The sequence below is a fragment of the Ranitomeya imitator genome, chromosome 1 (genome assembly GCF_032444005.1).
Source record: "Ranitomeya imitator isolate aRanImi1 chromosome 1, aRanImi1.pri, whole genome shotgun sequence".
Classification (NCBI taxonomy): domain Eukaryota; kingdom Metazoa; phylum Chordata; class Amphibia; order Anura; family Dendrobatidae; genus Ranitomeya; species Ranitomeya imitator.
The window spans coordinates 697,242,249-697,263,414 of record NC_091282.1 but is presented as its reverse complement, the minus strand read 5'-3'; the positions used below and the strand labels follow the sequence as shown (position 1 = coordinate 697,263,414).

At 41.2% G+C, this 21,166-nt stretch overlaps 1 protein-coding gene across 2 annotated transcripts in view; it reads left to right on the top strand.

The window, feature by feature from the left end:
* Positions 1-21,166, top strand: part of PAPLN (papilin, proteoglycan like sulfated glycoprotein) — a 111,560-nt gene that overhangs the window by 7,741 nt on the left and 82,653 nt on the right. For both annotated transcript variants that reach the window (XM_069731061.1, XM_069731052.1), the window contains exon 2: positions 17,520-17,736. The gene's annotated coding sequence lies outside the window, so the exon portion shown is untranslated. The remainder of the gene's footprint in view (positions 1-17,519; positions 17,737-21,166) is intronic.

The window sequence follows — 21,166 nt, the reverse complement described above, 5'->3', positions numbered from 1 at the left end:
AAGGTACATTATTGCTGCTCCAACATTCTAATTTCTTTTAATGGGAGAAGGAGTCAAACATTGTGAAATTCTTATACAATACTTAAGAAATATTTCTGTCTAAAACATTTTTAACCATTACCAGGAGACCTATGTGCTTTGCGCATTTTTTTTTTAGTTTGTTCAATACCTGCCACTCCATGCTAAATCCTTGCTACTGAGTTATGGCTAGCGATTCTTCAGGCAATCGCTGAATTTTCTAGCAGTCAGACCACCATCAGTTTAGCATTGATGACAATTTTTAATGGAAAGGAGTCAGAAAGAGCTTTAATTTCTGTTGTATAGATATCTGCAAATAAGATCTAAGATGGCTTCAGATATGTGCAACCTGTTGGACAACCGAATCACAGAAGGTCCTTACCAGATCCTTGACTTGAAGCCGTAGAGCTGGGTTTTTTTTGTCTGATTGTCGAGGTTCCCCAAAGTCTGATGGTGCCAATGTAGCAAGAAGAAATACTAATTTTACTTTTGCAAGGCCTAGGGGGGAACCCATGAATCCCGCAGTGGACCCCTAGGCAGAACTAAGCTCCACACCCCTCTATATGAACAATAGTTAACACAATCTGTAATTTGTATGTGACCCCTTCTCATGTACAGCACCATGGAATCAATGGTGCTATATAAATAAATAATAATAATACACTCGATTCGCTAAGTACATACAAAGGCAGCATCGCATTCATTAAAAAAAACTATCTAGTTTCTTACATAGAAGCATAGATAATTTGTGAATGAGGGTAATGTAATACTTGCACCCGCTTATTAGTGGCTCCCCAGGGTCAATGTTACAGGAGGCCCCTTAGCACTCCAATTTGATACTATTTGCAGTAGTGGCTAAAAGAGTTTGATCTTGAGCTCCTGTAGATCAAGCATAGACCTCTCATGTTGTGTGCGCTTGAACAGGAAGCAATGATGTTACATCCGTCAATCACCTGATGCTGATGCATGTGATTGGCTGCAGCGGTCAAATGACTAAAGCAGAACGTCATTAGATGTTCCTCCTGAAGAGGAAACAGATTACTCCGGAAGTTACAGATGAATATTTAGGGCTGATACAGACTCCGTTATATGAAGATTTGTGTTAAAAAAAAAGAAGAAGAAAAAAAGTTCTAATTATTCCCTGTTGTTAAATTGGGCTAATCTGTTTAATATAAGAAAACTATGCAGCTCTTAATGAGCAATGGGCAACAGGTAAAAGCTGATAAGAGGTGGTGTGGCCATTGCTTATTTTTACACTTGTCGCCTGACTGATGGATCTTCTGGACTGTCCTTTATGCTCTGATTGAAAAATCTTGGACAGAGTTTCATTGGACAAACATTGCTGCATGTCAAGTCAATAAAATCCTCTTTGCATTTGGATCTTTGTGTTTTGTACAGTGATTCTGCTTGTTTGAGTACAGGCTTTTTACTTGTGTCAGCATATGCGGTTTTATCTCTATAATACCTCTTTGTTAAGTTGTGACATGCAGAGATGTCTTGCTGCGCCAAGTAACAATTTCCATATCTATAGCTGTATGGAAACTGGAATAAATAGATCTATGTCTTTAGTGTAGATCCCTACTAAACAAGCATGTCTGCATTCAGGGTCAGTGGTGGGCTGATTACGGTACAACCTATAGTTGTTTATGTAAATATTCACATCTCTGCCTCCCAACTTCCTGCTCCTCGGAGGTGGGGCACCCCTGAAGATTGACAGTTCGGAGCAACGGCGTTGTTGCACTGCTGGTGCTCACTGTGCTCTCTCGGATGCTCCTAACAGATAACCATTTACAAGCACGCTCTCCTAGCCTTGGAAACTGGCCTCCTCAGATACACTGAAAAGGTGGCCTATTACTTGGGTAATGAGCAATAAGCAATAGAATTGAAAATCATTCCATTCTAGAGAGTCTAGAGGAATTTTAAAAAGTTCGTTTTTAACAAGCTTTTTGCAAATTTTATCCATTTCAGGATGGAGACAACCCTTTTAAGAGAGCTTGCATAACAATGGCCAATCTAACGTGTATGATGGCAGCTCAATGGTACCCTGAAGTTGACTCCAGTGTATGCATGTAGCATTCTTATTTCTGATATTTGGAATAGTTCATGCTGTAGGTCTCTTCAGAAATCAGAATTAAAGCTGGAAGATCTGTTACTCACCTGTTCAGGTACAATTGTCAGGCCTTGCTCCCTTCTCCTATGGCAGCCTCTCTTTACAGAGTCCACACCAGGTTTCTCAAGTAACCCACAATTCTTTTGACGTAATTACACTAGACCTTTTTAAGACTCACACACCTGGCCTCTGACAAAGCTAGCATTAAGTTGCGTTGTTTCAGTTTCCTCAAGTTTGTCAGAAGTTTTCTGCTGCTTCACTTGGTCCAGCTCGAGTCAGGTGTTGTAGTCTCCTCAGCTTCTCTTAACTTTCATTTTACAATCAAAGATGTTTTCAGCCTCAGTTGAGTTTACTTAGGTGTTGTCCACAACAACCTCTCAACAAGTTACCAAATCTTCTAATTCTCTCAACTGTTCACACCTGGTCTCTGCAAAAAACAACAACATGTTTTCAAGCTAATCTCTAGTTTGTCTACTGTAATATAATACACTGCATTTACTTTTGTTACATTCATGCTATTAACCCCTTTCTGCCAGCTGACGGAATAGTACGTCAGCTGGCAGATCCCCTGCTTTGAGGTGGGCTCCGGCGGTGAGCCCACCTCAAAGCCGCGACATGTCAGCTGTTTTGTACAGCTGACATGTGCGCGCAATGAGCACGAGCGGAATCGCGATCCGCCCGCGCCCATTAACTAGTTAAATGCTGCCGTCAAGCGCTGACAGAGGCATTTAACTAGCGCTCCCGGCCGCGCGGCCGGTGGTGCTCGCACTGCGGACCCCCGTCACATGATCGGGGGTCAGCAGTGCATCGCCATAACAACCAGAGGTCTCCTTGAGACCTCTATGGTTGTTGATGGCCGATTGCTTTGAGCGCCACCCTGTGGTCGGCGTTCAAAGCAACCCTGCATTTCTGCTACATAGAGGAGATCTGTACTTCACCTCTATGTAGCAGAGCCGATCGAGTTATGCATGCTTCTAGCCTCCCACGGAGGCTATTGAAGCATGCCAAAATTAAAAAAAAAGTGATTAAAAATATAAAAAAAATAAAAAATATATAAAAGTTCAAATCACCCCCCTTTCGCCCCAATCAAAATAAAACAATTAAAAAAAAAATCAAACATACACATATTTGGTCTCGCCGCGTTCAGAATCGCCCTATCTATCAATAAAAACAAAGGATTAACCTGACCGCTAAATGGCGTAGTGAGAAAAAAAATCAAAACGCCAAAATTACGTTTTTTTGGTCGCCGCGACATTGCATTAAAATGCAATAACGGGCGATCAAAAGAGCGTATCTACACCAAAATGGTATCATTAGAAACGCCAGCTCGGCACGCAAAAAATAAGCCCCCACCTGACCCCAGATCACGAAAATTGGAGATGCTACGGGTATCGGAAAATCGCGCATTTTTTTTTTTTTTTTTTTTTTTTTTAGCAAAATTTGGCATTTTTTGTCACCACTTAGATAAAAAATAACCTAGACATGTTTGGTGCCTATGAACTCGTAATGACCTGGAGAATCATAATGGCAGGTTAGTTTTAGCATTTAGTGAACCTAGCAAAAAAGCCAAACAAAAAACAAGTGTGAGATTGCACTTTTTTTGCAATTTCATCACACTTGGAATTTTTTTCCCGTTTTCTGTTACATGGCATGGTAAAATCAATGGTATCGTTCAAAAGTACATCTCGTCCCGCAAAAAATAAGCCCTCACATGGCCAAATTGACGGAAAAACAAAAAAGTTATGGCTCTGGGAAGGAGGGGAGCAAAAAACGAAAATGAAAAAGCGGAAAAAGCTCCGGGGGTGAAGGGGTTAATCATTGCTCTGCGGGAAGATGACAAATTGCATTTACTTTTTTGTATTACATTTCTGCTGTTAGCCATTCCCCTGCTGGAAGACAACTAGTCCATTTAATTATCAGTTTATCCTTTGTTTAACTATTGCGCTTCCAGAAGATGTTAGACTGCCTTTCTCTGATTAACTACTGTACTTCCCTGCCAGAAGATCCACTATTGCCACTATTCCTGTGTGAATCCATACAGCTTACTCTGCTTAAAGAGAACCTGTCAACTGCCCCCCCCCCCCCCCCCCCCCTCCTCAGGCGTTTGTAACTAAAAGAGCCTGCATTCTGACAAGGTGGCTCTTTAGTTACAAATGCCTGCACACGCTGAAATAAACACTTATAAAATTTGCCCCTACATACCCTGAATCCGTCTGGGAGGCGGGACTTTCCTTTCTAATGAGACGCAGCACAGCAGTCACTCCTGGCATGTGCGCACCGCCTCCTCTTCCTGCATTATCGTTCCTGGCGCCTGCTCTGTAAGTTTTTTTTCTGGGCATGCGCAGTTGCGCTGCCCTTCGTACTTACAGCGCAGGCGCCAGGAACTATAATGCAGGAAGAGGAGGCGGTGCGCACAAGCCATGAGTGACGGCTGTGCTGCGTCTCATTAGAAAGGAAAGTCCAGCCTCCCGGACGGATTAAAGTGGGTGATGATGATCAAAATGTAAAAAAAAAAATAGTAGACCAGGAAGGGTAGGGCCAGACTGAGCTGCTGAGGCATAGCCAAAAACAGCAGTGTTCAGCAGCCACCATTTTTCAAAATGCTCCTTAAACAATCTCTTGATTTTGCAGGTGAAACCATTCTAATCCTACAAAAATCCAATATTAGGGAACTAGTTTTTGGCCATGACTAGTGTGTGCCCATCTGGTCTTACTCTAATGTCGCATTCACTCATCCATGTGTTTTGTGGTCCTAGTTCAGACCGGACTGACTAAGGGTTTCCTAACCTGAACTTAACAGTTTTATATATGCCCATGAGGCTGCTGCGTTTGGGTTGGGAGACCCGCAGCCAGTCCATGAATCATGGATCATGACATTCGGGTACCTGAATGTGGCCTCGGGAGGAATGGACAGCAGGAGTAGATTCTAAAGGGAGGAAAATATTTTCTACCTATGGAAACATCAGTTCTCAGAAAGGTTACATACTTTTTCCTATAAACACAATATAATTTTTGCATTTGTTACATTTGCGTTTTCATTTTTTTTAAGTTCAAAACAATTTTATAAAGGATGAAAAGTGAAATTCAGGAAATTCAAAATCCTTCCTAAACTTCCAGAATGCAAACATCCCATATTTCTATCGTAGGTACAACATTTTCCACGTCCTTGTGATGTTTTCTCTAACAAAAATATCTCAGGAATTTTTTTGTGTGTTTTCTAATAGGAAAATATCAGATAATAATGTATTGTTGAAGTGAAATTTTTTTTTTTTATTAATGGGATTAATCAGATCTTTCGAATAACAACAAAATGCTTCTATAGACAGTAGATGTAACGGGTATACTGGTGGAACCACTGTGCCATGAACCGAGGAGAGCCTGGAGGGGTGCTACTAGGCAAACACCTGACTCTTTACTAGAACCCATGGGCATGGTTAGACTTGGCTCCAGATGGATGTCAGCTGCTACTCCAGTACAGACCTCAACACATGGAAGCTGACCCCAAAAGAGGCAGGAAGCTGGAACGGCCAGGAATGGGTGGACTTGGACAAGTACAGGCAAGCACGGCAGTAATACTGCAAGACAAGGCAGGTGTAGACCAGTACGGCAGGTATACAGACTGGCAGGCATGAACGGCTGGAATAGATACTGGCACGGCAGGTACGGCTGATATACAGACTGACACTATGTGTACGGCTGGTATACAGACTGACTTGGCAAGTGCAGGTAGGTTCGATCAGGAACAAATGGGTACTGGTAGGTACTGACAGGAACTAGCGGGTACTGGCAGGCACTAACAGACAGGCGACCTGAGAACTAGCAAGTGTGCAGACTAACTGATTTAATACGTGGAGGTGCCTTAAATAATAAGAGTCTCCTTGCCATTGGCTGGGGACACTTTTGGACAGTGTCTGTCTTTTTAAGAGAAGCAGGGCACACGCACCATAAGCTCAGTGCCTGGGGATTTGCCAGGAAGGCGCAGACCTCGGCAAGCAGGAGGAGGAGGACGCATGAGACCAGGGTCGGGGCAGTGTTTGAGTCGGCATCTCTGCCGGGTGAGGGGAGCGTGCAGGAACGCCGACTCTACAGTAGATAACAAATGAGCCACCATTCACAATAGGCGATGGTCACAGATCACCTTCTCCCCTCTCTTCCTATTGACCTTTGTTCAGATAATGCTTTTATACAAACATAAAGTCTCATCACTGTATTGTTGAAAAATTAAAAAAATGTTTAAAAATTATATTTGACATAAAAAGCTTGATTTTAAACAGTAGGTTATTCTCTGTTGACACATTCCCCTTAATAAGAAATGTATGGCATGTATACTAATATACTACGGTACGAATCAATTAGATCCCTATGGTAAAGTCACGGGGATATATTGTATATATTTCTAGACCAAAAAGCCTGTACAGCAGCACACGGAGGTTGCTCTGCTGTCTACTATGTAGCCATATAGGATCTGTCTGTGCCTTATTTATGGAGTTATCCTTCATAGAAAAGTACTTCTAGGGATGAAAAGCAAATGCTCTGTGAATTGAGACAAATAGTGAACATGGACATTAAATTCATCCGTGTGCACGCCGCACCAATATACTTGAAAAGATGACTTTCCTATTTTTAGAGATGTTGAACGAAATAGGTATTTCCAAAACCCTGTTTATTTCACGGAAAATCATTATATTCTGTCACTACATTTGGAAGTAATTTATAAAACAAAAACAAAGCTTTTTATTTTTCCATGAGAAAATCTTTTTTTGTGCTTTGACTATGGTAATGAGTTCAAGGGCCTGGCCGCTAAATGAATGAATCAGAATGGATCATTGTGCTTTTTATTACATGGATGTATTTTAGGGGCACTAATTAGTAACAGAATGTACGATACATTGTGTTTTATTTTTCTTCTTATTTGTGAATGTGGCCTTATAAAGGAGCTTGCTGCTAAACTAGGAACACTATTTTAAGGAGGCTTCTATATCACAAAAATAATAGTCATAATTCTGCATAATGTCAGTGCTGATATATAAGGAAATCTTCGAGTTCAGGGCGCGTTTGTGTTTCCTTTTGGGTTGAGGATACTTTGAAACATTTTTGCAATTTTAGCATCAAGTGACTGTAATCCATCAGGAGTCACTTTGTTGCAGGATGCACCCTGTGCTCCTCGGAGCAGCCTCTCTAGCTTTAAGAGTAAAGTTCTATATTTTAAACAGTAATTTTTCGCTTATAAATCAATAGTATTCATGAAAATAACCAACTTTCTAATATATCTTATCAGAAAAATTTGCTTTTTTTTTATCTCCATAAGTTATTTTTTTAACTCTCAATTCCTGGGTAAAATCTATATTCAGTGAATATATTTCTGAGATAGGAAATAATTGGTGCTTTAAGATTCTGTGGAAAAGGAGGAGTTTGATTCAGACACAGACGTTCCGCTAAAAGTTCTACTGAAACCACAGTTACAGTTCTCCATAGGACATTATGAACACCAACTGTCATCTCCTATCTTCGCAACTGGAAATTCTGTATTCACTGATGACAATTTTTTTCCTGTATTCATAGTCCAAGTACTGCCAGGAATGTTTGGATGTAGCATGGGTCTCTTGACTCAAACTCAACACCATGATACATGCCTATATGAGTCAGAAGACATTGCAGTCTGTACCATGATTATCAGACATGATCTTATATGGTCCTGACATTTTTCTGTATTTAAAACAGACTCCCATCCCACTTACTATTCCTGAAGATAGTACAAACCTGAAAAAAAGGAAATACCGGTAATAACTTCAAGTGACATTTTTTTTCTTTCAGTAGAAAGTAATTTGTCAAGTTGCTGCACATTCGTTCTGATGTGTGATGTACAGGAGTAGGTTTTGTGGTTATTGCATCTCCACCGCTGTTGGGAACTGGATTATATCACTGTCGTGTTGTAATTACAATATGATTTACATTGCTGCAAAGTTATATGTTTACTTAATGTAACAGGCAAGTTAACACATTGTGCAGTCCAGAGACCTTAAAGGGATTGTTCAGGTTCAGGGCTCAAGTGTGCAGTCACTTTTTATGTGTGCAGACTTTTGTATCTTCACAGCACGCACAATACACACTGACTGGATTCTCGGATGCCGGGAGCTACATTCCGACTAGACGTGTCCGTCCTTGCTCAATTCACTTGTATTGAACAAAGCAGCGCACGTCTAGTCAGCATGTGACTGCATGTATGCAAATCACTTACTTACGCCCACCCATCCTCGGCAGCGGAAAATTCTGATTGCGCACTGTAAGGATTCACAAGTCTGTGGTCACTTAGAGTAACTGCAGTCTTGATCCCCAAGCCTGAACAACCCCTTTAACAAAGTCTATAAATGCTAATTGTGAACTCACTCACTTACAAAGCAGAATACAAACATTTCAATGTTTTATGTACTAAATGTTAGTTTTTGTATGAAATTATTAATTTAATGAGATACATTTACTGTTGAGTGACTAAGGAGTCCTCCTCAAGCAAAACGTTGTTCCGTTAAACCTCCCAAAACAGCCCTAATGTAGGGTTAGTAGGCTTCATTGTAAGTCTGTTGTGTGTCTGTCTACTTGAAATTTCTGGAGGTGTTTATTCCAGAGACGGTCACTAGAAATGTGGCTTCCAAACTCTCTGCGCTGTATCAAATGCAGTATGCCGCAGTATCAGGGCCGGACTGGCCATTTGGCAATTCTGGCAAATGCCAGAAGGGCCTGTCTGGTCATGGCCTGTCTTGTCTGCAACGTTGTTAACAGAATCCGTGTTCTCAAGATACCCATACTGTTAAGAATTGTGATGGAGCACAAAGTCGCTGACTCCGTCACTTACCCCAGCAGCCACGGTATCATTAGTATATTGGTCTTGTAGAAAATCTTACTTACCTCCATCCAGGCAGGAAAATATTAGTAATATATTTCATCTGGTGCTTGGGGACAGGGACAGCATGGGCCTGTGTGATTTCAAATGCCAGGACTGTATTTGTATATGTAGATGGAAACTCTGTCCTTTAATGCTAACGATTTCTGAAAGTTCTTGGAATCTGAGTCACACTGATTAGTTAATATTATTAAGTAGGAGAATACTTAGTAGGAAGGAAGAATATTATCAGATTATATCAGAAATTCTTCATAACCTCTCACTTGCAAATGAGTTCTCTCCTAGAAGGAAAGAATGCTATCTCACTAGTGCCCCCTATTGGAAGCGGCTACCATGTAACTAAACAGCTGCTAGTAGACAGTTGTCGGACTAGGTCAATACCACTAAGGCTTTAAGGCTTGTTACAAAGTTGAATACTGACTTATAGGTAGCATCAGAGATAATTTGTATGTTTTTTTCCTTTTCTGTTTAATAAAAAATTCCCACTGTGTTGTGATGTTTGCAGGAAATGTGTGTCAGAGGGTGTACTAAGTTTCTTCCAGAATTAAATTTGACTTTGATACTATTGTTCCTTTTTTCTTCTTTATTTTTGTAACTTACCCATGGAATGGTTTATAGAAGGTGGGAACATGTTCTGCTAAGTAATAATATCACTTACCAATGGGAATAAATTAATTATTAGTATTGTTACATGTCTGTGGATATTTAAATATGTCTACTATATATCATACAAGTAAGGGAATGCTATATACCTTACTAGTAAGGGATGGCTATATAACATACTAGTAGGAGAATGCTTTATACCATACTAGTAAGGGAATACTATATACCATACTAGTAAGCGACTGCTATATACCATACTAGTAAGCGACTGCTATATACCATACTAGTAAGCGACTGCTATATACCATACTAGTAAGGGAATACTATATACCACACTAGTAAGAGAATGCTATATACCATAGTAGTAGGAGAATGCTTTATATTATACTAGTAGGGGAATGCTTTATACCATACTAGTAAGGGACTGCTATATACCATACTAGTAAAGGACTGGTATATACCATACTAGTATGGGACGGTTATATACTATACTAGTAAGGGACTGCAATATACCATACTAGTAGGGGAATGCTTTATACCATGCTAGTAAGGGAATGCTATATACCATACTAGTATGGGACAGTTATAAACCATACTAGTAAGGGACTGCTATATACCATACTAGTAAGGGACTGCTATATACCATACTAGTAAAGGACTGGTATATACCAAACTAGTATGGGGCGGTTATATACTATACTAGTAAGGGACTGCAATATACCATACTAATATCAAAATTTCCAGTTTCATTATAGTGACTGATATCAGCCACACACCATAACAGGTACCTCCATCTAATAATCACATATAGATCAAGAGAACAAATGGAAGCTTATTAAAAGGTATAAATACAAACTTTATTAGCAACAATACCATATAAAAATACACACAAGCAAACCGTCACCTAGTGACAGTGCAATATACACAACAATATGCAAAAGATACCAGACATATTAGGTCCACCGCACACAAATAATGTACCAATTTAGAGAGTTACCCTTGTACTTATAGGGGTGCAGGCATAGAAATGTCCCAAATACAAATCCCAACAGTATCAATCCTGTTACAGGCAAACCATACGTATGGTCTGCAGATAAATATTTAACCCAACCAAAGGTTAAGTGCTACATGTCAGGCACATAAGGGTTAAGTAACATAGGGAAACATGCCTCACCTAGGTGCTGGTAGACCGCTGTACACACCCCGACGCGCGTTTCGCTGCTAGTCGCCTTGCTTTTTCAAGGGGAAGTATCTTCTACTTCCCCTTGAAAAAGCAAGGCGACTAGCAGCGAAACGCGCGTCGGGGTGTGTACAGCGGTCTACCAGCACCTAGGTGAGGCATGTTTCCCTATGTTACTTAACCCTTATGTGCCTGACATGTAGCACTTAACCTTTGGTTGGGTTAAATATTTATCTGCAGACCATACGTATGGTTTACCTGTAACAGGATTGATACTGTTGGGATTTGTATTTGGGACATTTCTATGCCTGCACCCCTATAAGTACAAGGGTAACTCTCTAAATTGGTACATTATTTGTGTGCGGTGGACCTAATATGTCTGGTATCTTTTGCATATTGTTGTGTATATTGCACTGTCACTAGGTGACTGTTTGCTTGTGTGTATTTTTATATGGTATTGTTGCTAATAAAGTTTGTATTTATACCTTTTAATAAGCTTCCATTTGTTCTCTTGATCTAAATATACCATACTAGTATAGGACTGGTATATACCATACTAGTATGGGGCGGTTATATACTATACTAGTAAGGGACTGCAATATACCATACCAGTAAGGGACTGCTTTATACCATACTAGTAGGAAAATGCTTTATACTATACTAGTAAAGGAATGCTATATATCATACTAGTATGGGATGGTTATATACCATTACCATACTAGTAAGCGACTGCTATATACCATACTAGTAAGGGACTGATATATACCATACTAGTAAAAGACTGGTATATACCATACTAGTATGGGGCGGTTATATACTATACTAGTAAGGGACTGCAATATACCATACTAGTAGGGGAATGCTTTATACCATATCAGTAAGGGAATGCTTTATACCATACTATTATGGGACGGTTATTTACCATACTAGTAAGCGACTGCTAAATGCCATACTCTTAAGCGACTGCTATATACCATACTAGTAAGGGACTTGTATATACCATACTAGTATGGGAAGGTTATATACTATACTAGTAGGGGACTGCTATATACCATACTAGTAAGGGGCTGCTATATGCCATACCAGTAAAGGACTGCTTTATACCATACTAGTAAGGGGCTGCTATATACCATATTAGTAAGAGACTGCAATATACCATACTAGTAAGACACTGCAATATTCCTTACTAGTAAGGGGCTGCTATACACCATACTAGTAAGAGGCTGCTATATGCCATACCAGTAAGGGACTACTATATACCATACCAGTAAGGGGCTGCTATATACCATATTAGTAAGAGACTGCAATATACCATGCTAGTAAGAGACTGATATGTACCATACTATAAACATAAACTGTTTATTGAAAAAATATCTCAAAATATTGAGTTTAAAATTGTAACACAGTGCCTAGTCAGGGGAACACCTTAGCATCCATAGTACTACACTGCTAAGGGGCTATAGACCAGAGGTGTCAAACTGCATTCCTCAGGGCTGCAAACAGGTCCTGTTTTCAGGATTTCCTTAGTATTGCACAGGTGATGGAATCATTCTGTGCAGGTGATTAAATTATCACCTGTGCAACACAAGGAAATCCTGAAAACACGACCTGTTTGCAGCCCTCGAGGAATGCAGTTTGACACCTCTGCTATAGACCATACTAGTAAGGGACTGCTATATACCATACTAGTAAGGGACTGCTATATACCATACTAGTAAGGGGCTGCTATATACCATACTAGTAAGGGACGGCTATATACCATACTAGTAAGGGACGGCTATATACCATACTAGTAAGGGACCGCTATATACCATACTAGTAAGGGACGGCTATATACCATACTAGTAAGGGACGGCTATATACCATACTAGTAAGGGACGGCTATATACCATACTAGTAAGGGACGGCTATATACCATACTAGTAAGGGACTGCTGTATGCCCTACTAAGTAAACCAATGAAACGGGCAAGCAATACATAAGCTCTGCCATACAAAATTCACAGAAAACCCAACAAAAGAAATGGACACTTGAGCTAAGAAATATTTGTAAATTTATTAGAAATATCTAAAAGTTAATAAAAAAATAATCATAGATAATCAATGAATGGAGACACACAAATAAGAGACACAATAGGTAGGATAAACAGGCAACACACTAATGCCACGTCCAGGTGAGAGATGTCGCAGGATTAATCAAAATAGCCACTTAATAGTGTAAATACACTGCATGCATGAATTAATAATCTAAATAATTATTTTATATAATAAATATAAAAGATAGCAGAATTAAGTACCGTATATAGGCGAACGGTTCATGGTAACAAATCAAACCCTAATAGCCGGACTAGAATACCAGTAAAAATAAAGTTTACAGTGTCAGCAATGTAGTAAATATAGCTCCACAATTAGACAACCTGAGTTATACCGAAAAATGATAGTTAATTAGTAAGGAGCTTATTCAGACCAGAATAGCTGTTATAGAGAGTAATTAATATTTACTTATACTAAATAGACGGTACACTGAATGTAAGGTGCAAAGTGCCAGTAGTCCATTGTGCATGACCCAAAAAAATAAAGCCAAAATACGTAGCTAAATAAATAATTTGATGGAACATATAAATGACCAATGCAGATAAAGCAGATCTGAGTAAATGAATCATATAGTAAAGTGCACAGTGCAAGAGCTGCAATAAACTAATAAATATGCAAGAAGGAAAAACATGGGGCCAACGTTAGTACAGGGAAATAACAGGTACATATGAACCAACCTGCTCCTGGACGCGGGATGGAGAGCCCCAACGCGCGTTTCGCACACTTGCTTCCTCGAGGAAGCTTTATCTGCCCGATCCACAGGTAGCATGAATCAGGGTCTGGCTATGAGGTTTCTGCTACATTTATTTTTCTGTGAAACGCTCCGGAATTTCAGAGAAATCATAGTTTTATGGACTTTGGTCTACTCTAGATGATTGACAGGTTTTTAGGTACACAGATAGGATAGACCTGTCAATAAACTAGAGCGAAGTGGAGCCAGTACCTGACTAGTCGTATCTCTACATATGGTCCTCAGATGGATCTTCAAATCAAATTTTCTCTGAAACCCTGCACAGTTTCCGAGAAGAACCATACCTATTTGTGATTGTGCAGACAGGCTCCGATTCATGCTGCCCTCGGTCTATTCTTAGGATCGCTCCTTTCCTGTAGACATTTGTGTCATCTGCTCTATATCATTCCAGTTAGGCTATGTGCACACGTTGCGGATTAGGCTTAGGAATTTCTGGTGCGGATTCTGCCTCTCCTGGCAGAAAACGCACCTGCGGATTTGTCGCGTTTTTGTGCGGTTCCGCAGCATTTTTTGTGTGTTTTTGCTGAGGTTTTCTTGCGGATTTGCTGCGTTTTTTACCCCTGCGGATTTCTATAATGGAATGGGTACAAAAACGCTGCAGATTCACAAAAAAGAAGTGACATGCTACTTCTTTTAAACCGCAGCGTTTCTGCAGTGGATTTTCCGCAAAGTGTGCACAGCATTTTTTTTTCTCATTGTACTGTAAATCAATTGCGGATCTGCAGCGTTTCTGCACTGCAAAAAACGCTGCGGATCCGCAGAGAATCCGCAACGTGTGCACATACCCTAAGGGCTGCTGGCATGTATTGTGCACGACCAGAACTTCTACTCCTCTGTAGTCTACGATAGATGAAGGCTGATGGATCCTATATTCATTTCAAGAGCCTGATTTTAAAGCTGGTTATTCTGGAGCACCCCGCTCCCTTATACTCAGGTTTCCTAATATCTGGGGAGCCGTGCACTCCTGATTACAGTTCGGACCAGCCGCATTGTTGTGCTCTACAATTATTCAAGCAGAGGCAGCTTTGTCTTTACAGCATCTGAGGAGCACAGTGCCAACTCTGCAATCCGGCCAGCTTTAGAGAAGCACTTACAAGATCTGTTTGAAAGAGCTTATAATCGCTGCTCTAATTGCCTAGAAAACCGGCCATTGCTGATACACCACAGCAGTTGACGATAAATTAGGTAATGAGCAGTAAACAATAGAATTAAAAATCTCTTAAGGATGGACAGGATTGTTAATATGAAGTAGATGACAAAGTTGCCTGTTTTCACTAGCACTTTGCAATTTTGCTCATTTTAGAACTTGAGAACAACCAAAATCATCTTTCAAGTTGGGACTATTCCTATCTTCAATATATAGTGTATAGGGGGTGCTCACTGTGTAAATGCAAGCTGGTGCTCTGAAGGAAAAAATAACGTAGACCTAAAGTAATGACCTTCGGCACTCAGTGAGAACGATTTATTGTTCAATATTTAAAATGAAAAGAAGAGGCAAAAACATCCACCAAATACAAAGTGAAAAGCAAAACGTTGGTATGTACAGATATACTTCAGCCGCAATGTTTCGGCAACAGAATGCCTTTTTCAAGCCCAATCTGTATAAGGAAATTTAGCAATGTAGGAATCACCATGGCTGTAAAGCCTGTAAGTTCTTTGTGCCCTGGTGCGGTGGTGGACGGCTGGAGACCCTTCGCGGGTGTCACGTGTCACTGCCCCTTACAGTACCCCGAAACACAGTGTCTGCAAATTGAGATCTGGTTTGGCTATTATCCTAAATCATGTGACAAGGCTCGTTAAAGGGTCGACATTGACTGTTTGGATTGCTACTTCTAATAGGTGGCACTAGAGTTCTAGTCCTCTTCCTCTCTGAAGAGACAATTTACAGTCATGGCCAAATGTATTGACACCCCTGCAATTCTGTAAGATAATACTCATTTTCTTCCTGAAAATGATTGCAAACACAAATTATTTGGTATTATTATCTTCATTTAATTTGTCTTAAATGAAAAAACACAAAAGAGCATGAAGCAAAAAGCAAAACATTGATCATTTCACACAAAAAATGGGCCAGACAAAAGTATTGGCACCCTCAGCCTAATACTTGGTTGCACAACCTTTAGCCAAAATAACTGCGACCAACCGCTTCCGGTAACCATCAATGAGTTTCTTACAATGCTCTGCTGGAATTTTAGACCATTCTTCTTTGGCAAACTGCTCCAGGTCCCTGATATTTGAAGGGTGCCTTCTCCAAACTGCCATTTTTAGAGATCTCTACAGGTGTTCTATGGGATGCAGGTCTGGACTCATTGCTGGCCACCTTAGAAGTCTCCAGTGCTTTCTCTCAAACTATTTTCTAGTGCTTTTTGAAGTGTGTTTTGGGTCATTGTCCTGCTGGAAGACCCATGACCTCTGAGGGAGAACCAGCTTTCTCACACTGGTCCCTACATTATGCTGCAAAATTTGTTGGTAATCTTCAGACTTCATAATGCCATGCACACGGTCAAGCAGTCCAGTGCCAGAGGCAACAAAGCAACCCGAAAACATCAGGGCACCTCCGCCATGTTTGACTGTAGGGACCGTGTTGTTTTCGTTGAATGCCTCTTTTTTTTCTCCTGTAAACTCTATGTTGATACCTTTGCCCAAAAAGCTCTACTCTTGTCTCATCTGACCAGAGAACATTCTTCCAAAACGTTTTAGGCTTTTTCAGGTAAGTTTTGGCAAACTCCAGCCTGGCTTTTTTATGTCTCGGGGTAAGAAGTGGGGTCTTCCTGGGTCTCCTACCATACAGTCCCTTTTCATTCAGACGCCGACGGGTAGTACGGGTTGACACTGTTGTACCGTCGGACTGCAGGGCAGCTTGAACTTGTTTGGATGTTAGTCGAGGTTCTTTATCCAACATCTGCACAATCTTGTGTTGAAATCTCTTGTCAATTTTTCTTTTCCGTCCACATCTAGGGAGGTTAGCCACAGTGCCATGGGCTTTAAACTTCTTGATGACACTGCGCACGGTAGACACAGGAACATTCAGGTCTTTGGAGATGGACTTGTAGCCTTGAGATTGCTCATGCTTCCTCACAATTTGGCTTCTCAAGTCCTCAGACAGTTCTTTGGTCTTCTTTCTTTTCTCCATGCTCAATGTGGTACACACAAGGACACAGGACAGCGGTTGAGTCAGCTTTAATCCATGTCAACTGGCTGCAAGTGTGATTTAGTTATTGCCAACACCTGTTAGGTGCCACAGGTAAGTTACAGGTGCTGTTAATTACACAAATTAGAGAAGCATCACATGATTTTTCGAACAGTGCCAATACTTTTGTCCACCCCCTTTTTTTTATGTTTGGTGTGGAAATATATCCAATTTGGCTTTAGGACAATTCTTTTTGAGTTTTTTTCATTTAAGACTAATTAAATGAAGATAATAATACCAAATAATTTGTGTTTGCAATCATTTTCAGGAAGAAAATGAGTATTATCTGACAGAATTGCAGGGGTGTCAATACTTTTGGCCATGACTGTACATGTTCTTAGTTTGCATTGCAACATGGGATTATCAAAGGAGGCGATTGAGGGATAATTTTAAATTTTGGTTTTCTATACAGTGTCTGCACCGAAACAGTACCATTTTTATTTTAGCACAGCTTACTAAAACCCGTAAGTATGCTCAGGGCGCCTGTGGCTGCAGAGATTAGTAGACCCCTGCTGTGAATTATAGGGGGACTGTGGAAGCCCAGGGGGATCCTGTAAATGTAACGCATAGAAGATATAAAGCTCATTTCCTGAGTTCTGATGTACTGACTCTCGTTTTGTGTGTATTGCGCTGTATGAACCGGATGTTTGAACATCATCTTTCTTTTCCATTCCTAGACTCAAGACATCAGTTTTACAAAACATCTGGACGTGTATTTGTTGGAGACTCTTTCCTGTGTGACCAAATAGTTCGGACGCAAGCCAAAAAAGCAATGCTTCTGAACCTGGCAGGCCTGTAGGACTGGGACTTTGCTCAAAGCTTGGTATGAAACGATCTGCCATTCTGCATGTTGGCGCAAATACAGAGCCAAAGGCAAACATTTGGGAAGAACAGGTAAGGAACCTGCGCCAACTGTATAATACATACATCAAAGCTAAAAACCCACCAGCAGGTATTATTGTTCTCAGTGAAGATGCCTTATGTATGCATGCTGAAAGACGTGCCGGAGACGTCTGGTGCACACGCCACATCTGCCTCCGATTTGTATACCTCGTCATTCTTGGTCTTTTGTTTTGTCTGAAGTTAGAAATTATTACAGGGTTTGTCCAACAGTAATTGTTACCATCATAGTTTATTATATGTAATAATACTAACAGGAAAGTATTATCTTAATGTGATGGATAGAGTTTTACAGGACTTTTGAAGTTAGTAACAGTAAAGTATGATCAACGCAAGTGCTGCAGCGCAACTGTGCTCAGCAGAAGCCATCATTCAGTTATTGTGGCCCATTCAGTAAGCTATGCAGACATGTTGGCTTATTCATGCAGCCCAATCCACAGGCAGCATGAATCAGAGCCTGGCTGCACAATTGCATCTACAGTGCTTGCAAAAGTATTCACCCCTCTTGGCTTTTTACCTATTTTGTTACATTGCAACCTGTGTTTAAATATTTTTGTAATCTGATTTGTGTGTGACGCATCAGCACTAAACAGTTTAAGTTGGTGAAGTGAGAAAAATATAGTTAAATATATAAAAATTATATTAAATATACATTTATATAACATTTCTGGAAGCAAATAACAAAAAATTGGCATGTGCCTATGTATTCACCACTTTTGCTATGAAGCCCCTAAAACCTTCTGGTGCAAGCAATTACCTTCATAACTCACATGCTTAGGGACAGGACGTCCACCAGTGTGAAATCTAAGTGCACATGTCTGTCAGTAGATACACTTTACCTTTTCTGAAAGGCCACAGTGGCTGCAACACTGTTAACAAGAGGCGCCACTAACCAAACACCATGAACACCAAGGAGATCTCCAAACACATCAGGGACAACGTTATTGAGAAATACAAGTCAGTGTTGGGTTATAAAATAAATAATATCCCAATCTCTGATGATCCCCAAAACGCCATCAAATCCATCATCACATGGAAAGAATCTGGTACCACAACAAAAAGAGAGGGTCGCCCACCAAAACTCTCAGACCCAGGCAAGGAGGGTATTAATCAGAGAGGCAGCACAGAGACCAAAGATAACCCTGAAGGAGCTGCAGAGTTCATGAGCAGACACTGGAGTATCTGTCCGTACGACCACAATAAGCCATACACTCCATAGAGGTGGCCTTTATGGAATAGTGTGAAGAAAAAAAGACTTAAGGCTTGTTTTGAGTTTCTCAAAAGACATGTGGAAGACTCCCCAAATGTATGGGGGAAGGTGCTGTGATCAGATGAGACCAAGATTGAACTTTTTGGCCACCAAGATAAACCACTATGTCTGGCACCAAACCAACACAGCTCATCATCCCAAGAACACCATCCCCACAGTGAAACATGATGGTGGCAGCATGATGCTGTGGGGATGTTTTTCGGCAGCAGGGACAGGGAAAATGAACCGAATCAACGGGAAGATGGATAGTACAAAAAAAGAAATATTCTTGAGCAAAACCTGCTTGAGACTGGGACGAAGGTTCACCTTCCAACAAGATAATGACCCAAAGCATACTATGTAAACATGTAAATGTTTTTGAGTGGCCTAGTCAATGCGCAGACCTTAAAGGCCCCGTCACACATAGCGAGATCGCTAGCGAGATCGCTGCTGAGTCACAAGTTTTGTGACGCAACAGCGATCTCAGTAGCGATCTCACTATGTGTGACACGTACCAGCGATCAGGCCCCTGCTGTGAGATCGCTGGTCGTGTCGGAATGGCCTGGGCCATTTTTTGATCGTTGAGGTCCCGCTGATATCGCTGAATCGGCATGTGTGACGCCAATTCAGCGATGTCTTCGCTGGTAACCAGGGTAAACATCGGGTAACTAAGCGCAGGGCCGCGCTTAGTAACCCGATGTTTACCCTGGTTACCATCCTAAAAGTAAAAAAACAAACGCTACATGCTTACCTATCGCTGTCTGTCCTCGGCGCTGTGCTTCTCTGGTCTGGCTGTGAGCGCCGGTCAGCCGGAAAGCAGAGCGGTGAGGTCACCGCTCTGCTTTCCGGCCGCTGTGCTCACAGCCAGTACAGAGAAGCAGAGCACCGAGGACAGACAGCGGTAGGTAAGTATGTACTGTTTTTTTTTTTTTACTTTAACGATGGTAACCAGGGTAAACATCGGGTTACTAAGCGCGGCCCTGCGCTTAGTTACCCGAAGTTTACCCTGGTTACCGGGGACCTCGGGATCGTTGGTCGCTGGAGAGCTGTCTGTGTGATAGCTCTCCAGCGACCAAACAGCGACGCTGCAGCGATCCGGATCGTTGTCGGTATCGCTGCAGCGTCGCTATGTGTGACGGGGCCTTAATCCAACTGAGAATCTGTGGTCAGACTTGAAGATTGCTGTTCACCAGAGGAAACCATCAAACCTGAAGGAGCTGGAGCAGTTTTGCCTTGAGGAAAGGGCAAAAATCACAGCAGCAAGATGTGGAAAGCTCATAGAGACCTATCCAAGGCAAATTGCAGCTGTAATTGCAGCAAAAGGAGGTTCTACAAATTACTGGCTTTAGGGGGGTGAATAGTTACTGTATACGAGGGGCGATCCAAAAGTAATGATAATCAATACTAAACACAATGAATATAGTCAAAAAATAAATTTATTTTTCTACATAGTCTCCTAACAAGTCTATACATTTAGTCCATCTCTTTTCTAAACTTAGAATTCCCTTCGAAAAAAATTCTTGATCTTGACCCTCAAAAAAATCCCCAACAGCGGTTATCACGTCGCTATTGTCGTCAAATTTCTTGCCCCGGAGGTGTTCCTTGAGCCGAGGAAAGAGAAAGAAGTCACTGGGGGCTAGATCTGGTGAATAGGGGGGTGTTCCACCAGTTCAAAGCCCGCTTCTTGAATGGTAGCCATGGCAACAGCAGCTTTGTGAGCCGGCGCGTTATCTTGGTGAAACAACACTCCAGCCCGCAGTTTGCCGCGCCTCCCGCAATCTTCTTATTTGTTCTGCATAGTAGGAGCCCGTAATAGTGGCTCCCTTCTCCAAATAGTCCACCATAATAATTCCTTCAGCGTCCCAAAAAACGGACGCCATAACCTTCCCTGCTGAGCTTGACACTTTGAATTTCTTCGGCGTCGGTTCGTCGGCTCGTTTCCATGTCATCGATTATTGTTTAGTTTCGGGATCAAAGTGGTGGATCCAGGTCTCGTCCATGGTCAAAAAACGTGACAAAAAATTTTCCTTGTCTGCTTGGAACTTTTCGAGATTTGCTATTGAAATGTCAACTCATTTCTTCTTTTGTTCGTCGGTTAACATTTTTGGCACCCAACGCGCGGAGACCTTTCTCATATGCAATTCTTTTGCAAGGATTCTTTGAATACTGCCATAT